This window comes from Parasteatoda tepidariorum, chromosome 5 (assembly GCF_982258835.1).
Source record: "Parasteatoda tepidariorum strain Cologne lab strain chromosome 5, Ptep-v5.0, whole genome shotgun sequence".
NCBI classification, from domain to species: domain Eukaryota; kingdom Metazoa; phylum Arthropoda; class Arachnida; order Araneae; family Theridiidae; genus Parasteatoda; species Parasteatoda tepidariorum.
Genome location: NC_141759.1, coordinates 47,436,607 through 47,448,656, shown reverse-complemented (window position 1 = coordinate 47,448,656; position 12,050 = coordinate 47,436,607). Strand labels below are relative to the sequence as shown.

The window sequence follows — 12,050 nt, the reverse complement described above, 5'->3', positions numbered from 1 at the left end:
AATAATTCATTTTTAAATAATACATCAATTCTTTTAATAATACATCACTAAATAAGATTGAAATTTGCCGCTTTTAATAATACATTTTTTAAAAAAAATACTTCAGAGAAATTCTATGAAATTTCATAATATAAATAAGTTGATTTTTTAAATTACATAAGAGTAAGCTTTTATCCGTAGAAAAATAACCTATGTCATAAAAAAATAAAAATAAAATAAAATATAGCATCTCATGATTCAATGTCATTCGCATCCACAAACTGAGGAAATAAAAACAAATATAAGTCTAAAACAACAGCTCTTAAATCTCCTTAAAATCCCTATTGCTTTTTGTCATGACATCCCCCAGCGACATTTATACATATATTCCTCAATCCTCGTTTTTTTCTCCCTTCTTTTTTTGGACTGAGTTTTGAGCAAAATATAAAAAAAATGTATATCCTAGGGCGTGGATAATACACGAAAGTCACCTGTCTTTTGCTCTGCTCACTGGGGTTATAATCACCGTACTTTAAAATGAAACGAGAAATAGGCACGATACACAGAAGAAAAAAAAACACCCTCTTAGTTGAAGTTACAGTTAACAATTTCTTTGAATGAATGAGAGGTTAAGAGATGTGTTGAGGAAATAGACAGTTAACTTAATATAGGGGGACACAGTTTAAATGATGTGTGAACATAAAATTCACACACGCTTTTTGGCAGGGAGTAAACAATAGATGTTTAATGCCTAATTCACAATGTTTTGTTTACGCAAAGGAAAACAAAAAGAATCATTTTAATTATGATTTATTTGTATAATCGATGAGTAGTATAAGCCCTTTTTGTATATATGCATTTGTTTTGTGTATTTATTTCAATAGCTTTCCAAACATTATCAGTTTTCACTAAAATGTCACATTTAATTATTTTTAAATATCTTTTTAAAAGATGTTTTGTTTGAGAAGGTCTAATTTTCAATATATTTTTATAGATGAGCAGCAAGTAATAGGTTTAAAAAATTGCATGTTTTCGATTGACAAAAAATATTTTCTGAACTGAAGGTACTAACTAGCATATTTCTCACATATTTATAACGATAATTAAAGACAGTCTAATAGTTAATAAATTTGATCACATATTGATAGCAAAAACGTTTAGTTTAAGTAACACAGCTTATCAATAAGAAAAGAAAGACCATCATGACATAAAGGTAAAATGATAACAAAATCATGCAAGAAAAGTAGAACAGTTTCAGTTTTTAAACTTCGTATTTTCTTATTATAAAGGAGCATGATAATAATCGGTGTGTATCATTTCAACGATTTATGTAAAATTAATTATTATGTTATATTAAAAATTAATTTTAAGGCACGAATAAAACGATTATTAAATTTTTTGTAATGAGTTTGAATTGAATTAAATTCAAGCGTATCGTATGCTACTTTATAATTAATTTCATACTATATATTATAAAATTTATAATTTATATGTTTAGCATACGTAATTTAAAAATAAATCCTAATGATTTATGTATGATTAATTGTTATATCTTAATAAAGCAATTTTTTAATCCGTGACAAAAATAGTTTTTAACATCTCTTATAAATAGTTAAAATATATTTAAAATTTATAAATTTTCATCTTCACCTGTACCGTATAAATAATATTAAATTCATAAAAAAAATTAATACTTGACATGCATTAAAACGTTTTCAAACTTTCATAAAAGAATAACATAAACATTTCTATTATTATAATTATTATTTCTGTCCTCCCATTTCTATTTCTCAAACATTAATAAACATTAAAATAGGGTATTCATCAACATTTATAAGCATTAAAATAGGATATACATTTGAAATAATTTACAATACGATGACGATGAAAAATTATAATCGCCATTAATTTATTTTTGGAAATCAAACTAATCGATTAGACTGAGAAGAGAAATAATTCTTTTTGAATAAAATAAATTCTTTTTGAATATTTCTGGATTCCTTATTAATAAATCTTTAAGATATTCAAAAAATTAAGTTCTGGACTTGAAGAGAATATAGCCCATAAATAAAAGCGCATTATTTTCCTCTCTATTTTCAAACAATTTCTTCGGCCCGTAAAGCAATATAAAAGTCTTCCGAGACTGAAACGCTAAATCCAAATGATTCCGATATCGATAAGGGAATCGATATCACTTGTTGATCTAAGTAGTGAGGAAAGAAATCACATAACCCGAGGGGGTGCTCTTACTTACAGTAAATTCCCTTTTTCTCAACCCCACCAAACAATCGGATTAGGAAAAAGACCTTAGGAGAGATTTGCTCAACTGACCACCACTACTTCGTCAATCCCTACTTCAATTGACCGCTGACACATATGTTGGACATAAGTAACTTTTGGATAGACTAGGTTAGAAAGACTAGACTCTGAAAATTCCTTTTTTCTTTCAGGATCACATCCGTAATTCAATGAATGTAATAAATAAATGAAATAAATGAAAATAAAAATTTCTATATTAAAAATCAAGATCGTATTGTACATTAAATGGTTTGATCATGGCTTGTAAAACTAAAATGGAAACAAGAATATGAATTATTCAAAATTTAATAAAACTTAATATTGAGATATATTTTTAAATAAAAGCATCTAACAAATTCTTTTAATTTAAATTTAAACTCCTTAATTTAGATTTTTGTTTGTAAAATATGCATGTTGTTAAATTTGTTTATGCACTGTTAGAATTTTCATTCTGAAATTACGGTAAAATAATCGGTACCAGTCTGTTTATACAAATACAACAAGTTTACGGTATAGAGCATTTTTTACCTTTATGGCTTTGAAACCGTTTGCAACAAATTTGGTTATAAAACCTTAAATACAAAAAATTTATCCTTTACAACTATCAGGGTTTCAAAATCATTAACAAGAAATTTAACTGGTCCTTGGAGCTAGGTTTTTCGTTGGGTAATGAGCATTGGAGTTAACAACGTGTTGAAGGGAAAAATTTTGTTTATAATTTCGTGTAATAGCTGCCTATTTATTATGAAGTATGTATAAAATAATCTTAGTAAATATTTCAAGATTGAAAGAAATTCTGGTAAAATTATCGTACGGTACGGTACTGTTTCTGGTTTCTAGAAAAAAAGAAGTCTAAATCTGGGAATAAAATTAAAAAATGCAATATTTATTTGGTAGTTTTTCCATTCATATAATAATGGTTTACCGAAAATTCTAGTTTTCAAAATCATAGTTCTTATCACCACATATTTAGTAAAAAATACAAAACTGAAAAGTAATTTTAACCGATTAAATTGTTTCTATTCCATGCTGTATGGTATCATGATAAAATTACCACATTTTATCAAATTTACCCCATTTCGTCATTTATTATAAAACTATAATAAGTGACGAATTCATATTGTTAATTTTTCCTAAATCATTACCTGATAACTTTAATTAAAATTCCCATGCTTTTTAGTGTTTTCATTGAGCCAGAAACACGGTAATACTGACCATATTCTAGTAGTTCTAACCATATTTTTTTCTCTATGAAGAGATCCATTGTACAGAATTTTTTGTTTTTAAAAATTCTCATTTTTTGTAACTCATCAAAGATTTTTGGTAATTCATAAACTATTAATGAAATGATTGATACAAAGTTAATCAATAAAATATATTATACGAATGAGTTACATATTTATTATTGATTTATTTAAATATGTTAAATATGTTTGAAATATCCGCAACATTTTTAAACCTTTTTATTTGTTTAATGATGTTTTCAGTATTAGTATTTAATATCGTGTTACCTACCACAAAATTAAAAAACCCCAGCGATTTCGGCTAAATTATTTTGTGTTAGAAGGAATAAAAAGCGTTAGATTATTGGATGGTTAATTACATTTAGTAAATGGTGTTCTTAAGTTTTATATTTGTTATAGCCTGCATGCTTTTTGTTTTGAAACTGAAAAACTTTCTTTGATAAGTAAGGTTTCAAGAATATTTCACTTTATTTATTAATCAATAGCATAAACTATTGAAGGAATATGATTCTTCATATTTTTTATATTTCTTTTATATATTTATTAAAAGTTGTACTTGGTTTTCCAAGTACATTTGCTATGCATCCTTGGCATACATTTGAAGTTGTATTTTGTACGACAAATTAATAAAGCTGCTCTATAATTCTTCAAAAATGGGCAATTTTAGAATATTGCAGTTAGTATTACAAAAAACTGCTTTAAAAAGCTCAATTTGCAGGGATAAGTGTTTTGTTAATCTTTTTGATATTCAATGTTTTTTAAACAAAATATCATGAGTTCAAAGTTTTCAACTCTTTTGAAAAATTGGCTTGGACTACGCATAAAAAATACACCAGAAATTGCTTTCTTAAAGTGCTATCTTTTTCCCTTAGTGTTTTACTGTAATTTTAAGTAAAACTAAATTGAGTCATTATAGATTGCAATCACAATGCTAAATGTTACTTTTCCATAAATATTTCTTTCAAATCATACAAATACATTAAATGAATGTAAACTATATTTATTCCGTATTGCACCAACAAATCGGTAAATATACCATACCTTTAACGCATTATTTTTAAAAGTCTGCAAATAAAGAATGGGAAGCAGAAACAAATCAAGCAATGTTACAAATTATAGCTTAATCATTAACACAAAAGCTATTTTTTCCTTCATATTTTTCCAAAATTAAGTCCATCATAAAAAAAAAATAAGCTAAAATTCAGCTTCATCTCTTCGTTTATACTGACAGTAGTCAGGAAAAAGCCTCAATAAAAAAGCCAAAGAAGGAAATAAAAAAGGAAAAAGTAAGAAAATATATATAAAGTGCCTCGTCCAAAATAGTAGAGTATTTGAAGAAGGCAGAGGAAATCAATTACCGTCTTCTTAGCCCAACATGAAGAGGGGAAGAGAGGGCGAAAAGTCCGAAATTGAATTACTTTGCTGGCTTCTAATTCAATCTTTGCCTTCGTCGATTTTACGGACCTTCTAGCAGAAAAGATTCACTGAAGATTTTAAGGCTGGTATTTCCAAGCCGCTAAAGTTGATCTATGAAATTCTTCTTAAAGGATCTATGATCACCTATGAGTGCATGGTTAGGGTTTGCCTTTAGGGAATAAGCGTTCGAAAGATTCCCGAGAAAATGATTTACATTGAAAGGTACTTCAAGTTGAAGTGAAGTGAAGAGTGTTTCTATAAGTGATTTTTAATCGATTGAGATCTGTTTTGGATTAGGATTATTTATTTGCATTAAAAATCTGTCATTAAATGACTCTTAATTGATTGCGATTGATTTTCGATTACGCTTCTTTGTTTATATTAAAAATCTGTCATTAATTGAATTTTTACCGATTCCATTCCATTTTGGATTAAGCTTCTTTACTTGCATTAAAAATCTGTCATTAAATGAATCTCATGCGTTCCATTTTGGATTAAGCTTTTTAATTTGTATTAAAAATCTGTTTTTATGTATGAGTCTTAATCGATTGCAAACTAATTAAGCTTTTTATTTGTATTAAACATTTGTTACTAAAAATATTTAAATTGATAGCAATCCATTTTGGATTAAGCTTCTTTATTTGTATTAAAACTCTTTCATTTAACTTTATCCTTACAATGAAACTTGCACAAAATAACAGTTCAATAAGAAAACTATAAAATTCTGCTAAATCTTTAAACTTCGACTGTTTTTTTCTTGTTTTTTTAAATTCAATTGTACGTTTGTTGCCATTAAACTTTAGTTTGCTTTCTGATTTGTTCATTTAATGAATTCGAGTATTCTTTAAATATGCTTAAAACTTTTTCTAATAGTGAATACTTAAATAAAAATATCCAGACAAACCATACTTTTTTTATTTTTGTTACAAGGCATCATCTTTTAATCAAGCTTACAAGATAATATATCTCAGTTTGGCATCACATCTAAATTGAATCAAAGTGAACCATACTATCAAACTAAATTATGGCACAAACCATGTTAAATTGCAAAATTTTTTGAAATCTTAGTAATTTGTTATAACGAATCTTAATTGCGCTAATGTTAAACCATGGTATCGTGAAATCAAGTTTCTTAAACGATGATAAGGCTCAATTCGCCACCATATAATGATTTGAATAAATTTGAATGATATTGCGGACTAAAACTTCTAATGGTGTATAATTAAATAAAAATATCAAAACGAATAATACTTTTTTATTTTTGTTACAATTCATCTCTTAATTAATTTTAAAACATAATATAACTCCACTTGGTATCCCATCTAAATTGAATCAAAGTGAACCATACTATCAAATTAAATTGTTTCACAAACCATGTTAAAGTGCACAATTTTTGAAATCTTAATAATTTGTTTTAACGAATCTTAATTGCTCTAGTGTTGAACCATGGTGTCTTGAAATCAAGTTTTTTAAATGATGATAAGGTTCAACTCGCCACCATATAATAATTCGAATAAATTTGAATGATATTGCAGACTAAAACTTCAAAAGGTGTATAATTAAATAAAAATATTAAAATGAACCCTTCTTATTTTTGATGCAAGGCATCATCTTTTAAACGTTGTGTTTCTAAGATGAAAACCTAAATAAGTCTTTTAATTGAAGGAACATTAAGATGATTCGGATCAAATCATGACCATACCCAAGAGTAAGCGGATTGTGGAAAAATAATAGGGAGGGGCAGAGTGATTACAATTACCTATGGATTATTTTCTACCCATCACATTTCCTAAATATAGGGAAGGGAAATGTTATGCTTTTACACTTCCCTGCCTGGGATTATCTGAGGATTATTTTTATGGAAGATAAATGGGCTCTCATGAAACCTCTATCATAAAGACTACGAAACATCTATGTTACTTTTTTAGGATCTTGTTCTGAGGGGGTATTGATGATATTACTTCAAGTTACTTTTTTTTAAGTTTAATAAGTGATGGGATGTATGCATATTTAAAGAAGATAGTTCTTTCTAGACTCTAGTTCTATTAAATAAGTGTTAAAGATTAATTTTAAAATCTATTGTATAAAAAAATTTAAATAATTTTTTTTTATGAATGGAAATTTGTTTAAAAATTTTTTTATCTACTTTTTTTAGAACTATTTATGATTAATTCAATATTCTAATGCTTATCGTCAAATTCAATACGATTCAAAATATTCATCAAGTTTTGACTCAAAAATTCATTCTCAAATTTAAATTCCAATATTGATTATCAGATTTCAACCCCATTACCAAACATCAATTTAATCTATATTAACTTAATTGATAATCATTAGAGGGGATATTTTGAAGCTGTAAAACATATTCCCATTGAAGGAGATATCTTATAGCTATAAGGTATATTCCGACTGAAGGAGATATCTTGAAGCTATAGGGCATATTCAAACTGAAGGAGACATCTTGAAGCAAAACGGCACATTCCGAAAGAAGGAGACATCTTGTAGCCATAAGGCATATTTCAACTGAAGGAAATATCTTGAAGCTATAGGGTATATTTCAACTGATGGAAATATCTTGAAAATATAGGGCATATTCCAATTAAAAGAGATATATCAGAGTTATGAAACTATTCCGACTGAAGGGAGATACTAAAATTTATTACAAATGTCAATTCTAACATTAATAATCAAACTTTAATTATAATATTCATTATCAAATTGAAAATATTTATCAAATTTTTCTTCTAATAATCACTATCAAATTAAATACACTGCAATATTCATTACTAAATTTAATGCTATGATTCATTCTTCAAGTTCAATGATTCATTCCTGATTTTGTTTCTCCTCATTATCAAATATATAATCCTACAATTTGCTTCATCATGAGAATTTTTTTTATTGAAAAAAAAATTTGGTTCTTAAGTTTTGAAACGAAAGGAATTCGTATTTATATTCTGTTACGAGTTTTCAATATAAATAAAAAATGACTTTTTCTACTTCCTTATTTGGTAGGAGTATTAATTTCGTTGAAAAAAATAAGGATAACTTTAAAATATTTACTGCAATTATCAGTGTTTGGTTTATGAATTTCAAAGAATTATATTAAGGCCATGGTTGTTAGTTTGTTTTCACAAAATAAAATAATGGATTCAATTTCTTTTAAATTTTATATCAGTGTTATAACTCATTTACTTAATATGCATTTAAATTTCAAGTATTTGTGTATCGCATAAGTGGGATAAATAACCAGAACAACAAAAACATTGATCCAATAATAAGACAGTACTATTTTGTGTCTATTTCACCAGCTAAATAAAAAAGAAACAAATAAAATAAGGTATATTAAGCACCAAATAATGATATATTATTCACAAAACTTCTATTAACCTCAGATTTAGCTTAAATGTGAAAACCAGTAAAAATTATTATATAAATAAATAAGATAATACAAAAGTTATTGGTCTTTTGTACGACAAGGGTGCAACAGTTTATTTTATGGTTTCGAGGACTATTTTTGAGGATAATTAGCCACATTAATAAATAAAATTGTTCTTTGCAAAGGACTGATTTTATTGTTTTTGTGAATGGCACAAGTAAACATTGCGTGCCATTCAACTCAAAAGTAGAACTTCTGATCTATGTGTGGCTCTGTTTAAACGTACCATTGAAAAGCCTTGTTAGTATATTGAAGTATTTTAAATCAATACATCCATTATTTGGTTCTGTGTCATTATTTGCGGTCCATTATTGTAAAGTTTTGAATGGCGGAATGAAAGAAGTCACAAAAAAAATGTCGATAACTTTAGCAATGTGAAGGGAGTTAGTAAAAATGAATTAAGTAAATTGATATGAGAAAGTTTAGAGACTTAAATATAACGTTTCTGTAACAGATGATTAATTACTTAAATATTTTAAGTGTAGTTTACGCAATAATACTTTTAAAGCATACTTTATGCACGATAAAAGAAAGAGTACTTTAGAAATAAAAATAAATAGATAGAATACAGATAAAAGAATACTTTAAAAAATACAGCAATACTTTTAGTATAAAGCAAGAATTTATAAAGTAATCTTATAAGTAAGATTTGTATGGTAATATTTATATGCATACTTTTTACAGTTATATTTTAAAAATATGCTTTATAAAGTGATGCATTAAGAAAATACTTTATATAAAGTAACACATTTGAAGAAAAACTCATGTAGTACATTTTTTAAAGTATGCTTTATATTGTAAATTTTTTAAAGTAAATTTTATAGTAATACTTAACCATACTTTACAGCATTCCTTTAGAAATATGTTTAACACAGTATTGATTTTTAATTTTAACATTAAGTAACTTAATATATTAATACTCAAAATTTTAATTTATAGAGAAATTATTTTAAAGCATAAAATAATGCTTTTAAAATATGTTTGATACAATAATACTTGTATATTGCGAATTGCATAATAATACTTTAGCAATATAGTTTTTATAGTAATATTTCTGAAATATACTTCGTGTTATAGTAATTTAAAGTGTAATTTACATTTTAGAAGTGTACTTAACATAGTTGTCATTTCAAGAATACTTTTTGCAATAATACTTTCCGAGCTTACTTTAAACATTAATACATTTAGAGCATACTTTTTATTGCAATACTTTAAAAGTATAATTTATAAAGTAATTCTTTCAGAATATACTTTATTAAGAAACACTTTTGAAGTACATTTAAAAAAAAAATTACTTTCTGAATTTATAGTATTAGCAATTTATACTTTAAAATCGTTGAGATTTTAAGTCGGGAAATAAAAATATATGTTTTTGCTTTTAAAACAAAACTATAAACAATAAATTCTTTTTAACTTTATTTTTATTGACTCTGCAAAATAATTGCTTCCATGCTTATCTTATGTATTTTAAGTATTCTTTTAGTTCTGAAAATCTTGACATCAGAATTACTAAAAAAATTATTCTACTGATAAATTACTTTTCACATAAAGTAAAAAAAAAAAAAAAAAAAAACCTATCGAATTGATATTTGAAGTTCGGAAAATTAAAATATTGGGGTCTGAATATGAAAAGGGTATTTTCCTTTTGAAATGAATCATGTATAATTATTTTAATTATTTTGAAATAATTTATTCCTTTTCATTATTATGAGTTAAGAAACTAAATTTTCACTACTCATTTTATTCACCCTTATTGATAGTGTTGCTTTTGAAAAAAATATCTAATGTAGGTGGTTTTTTTCACAAAGCCATAGAAAAATAAAAAGTGTACAGTACAAATAGATAATTAGAGCAATACTTGAAGCTTGATTCGAACCCATGATCTTCTTGGAACGAGGCCAACTCCTGGACTACCATTCAGAACGGTTGGCTTATTTCGTCACTTTATTTTCGATCGTTTAGCCTTCATCCTAGTTTCGTCATTCTAGTTAACAATCTCCCACCAAGCACTACGATGAGATTTTGAGTCAGGAAACATTTTCGTCACATATTTGAAAGCTCGCGCTTTCTCACAAATCATGTAATTTCGTGATTTTCAAAATTAATAAAATACAGCTCAAGGATTGCTGAATTGTCAAAAGTGGGAGTTTCATTTCTTCGAGTGCATGTACAGTATAAATTTAAACTATTCATGAGAAATAGTCAGTAAAACATTTAACAATTACAAAAAAGCAACAGATTTAAAATAATATAGTCATTTTATTTAACTAGTGTTATCATTTTCAAACATTTTAAAGGATGTGACATTATAAAAACATTCTAATATTTATTTCTTTTATTACAGTGCATATTGTACAAAGAAGAAACCAAGATTTCACACTGGAGTGATGAGGATATGAAAGAAAATTTCTAAAGCACCGAAACGTCACAAGAGGGACCCCTGGAGGACCCAAAAAAGGGGACCCGGTTTTCCAGTCTTTGCACAAAATCCTCGTGAATGACTATGACACCCTGTTCGTATTTTGCATGCTTAGAATCTGAAAACAAAGAAGAGTTAAAACAAAATTTATTACTATAAAAAGAAATTATACATTCTAGTCCAAAGACTGTCTCGTTATTTCATTGTTATTTTGATTACACGAGTAGTTTATGAATCAATACGTAATGTGTTCAAAACATTATAAATTTTATTGATTTTGAAAGCATTCATTTTAATTATTATGTTTTTTTGTAATTATGTATATTTAAATAAATGCATAAATGTTTTTAAACAGTGTGATGTCTTCTGGGATTTTTCTCGAGTTATTTATTTTTTCTGTTCATAACACTATTTATTCATACACTCTATATTATTTCCGTTCAGGCAATATTATTTTTCTGAACATTGCGCTATTAGTTATATAGCGAAAATTCAGAAAATCTATAAAGTACCTATCTAGAAACAATATTACAAATAAGCGGGATACACAGTGAAAAAAATTCTTGTAAAATTACCATACCGTATAGCAAGGAGATTTTTACTTAAAAATATATAAATCTGAATAATAAAGCTAAAACAAAATATTTGGTACTTAACTAATAAATTAGGTCATTTTTCCGATTATATGATAATGCTTTACTGGAAATTCTAGTTTTCAAAATTATAATTTTTATTACCACACATTTTGTAAAAAAATACAAAACTGAAAAGTAAATTTAGCCGAAATTTTTTTTTTATACTATAATGTATCATGATTAAATTACCAAATTTTACCATATTTACTATATTTTAAAATTTCACTTCAACGGTGTACTTAGTTATAAGAATTTTTTTTATACGTATATTACTTCAACTTTCAGGGTTCCCACAGCTTTTAATTCCTCAACATATATAGGGTAAAGTGGGGTAACTAAAATTCGAAGGAGCTAAACTATTCAACTGGAAACTGTCAAATTTTATCAAGATATTCATTGTTTAGTAAGTGCCATGATATATATCATTTTTGAAAAGTTTGGATGCACTACTTTTTTTTATAAATGATTTTTTTCTGGAAAAATTCAAATCACCCGGGGTTATAAATCCCACTAGAGGATTAAGACCAGGTATACATGTTAACTCCATGGAAAATTTAGAAACACTAGAATTTTGTTGAAAAAGTAGCAGACATTTCCATTTTATACAACAATTAAAAATA

At 26.3% G+C, this 12,050-nt stretch overlaps 1 protein-coding gene across 1 annotated transcript in view; it reads left to right on the top strand.

The window, feature by feature from the left end:
* The window catches only part of LOC107441492 (POU domain, class 3, transcription factor 4), a 92,098-nt gene extending 80,946 nt beyond the window's left edge, over positions 1–11,152 (top strand). The window contains exon 3 of the mRNA XM_016054779.5: positions 10,721–11,152. The gene's annotated coding sequence lies outside the window, so the exon portion shown is untranslated. The remainder of the gene's footprint in view (positions 1–10,720) is intronic.
* Positions 11,153–12,050: the final 898 nt, after the last annotated feature.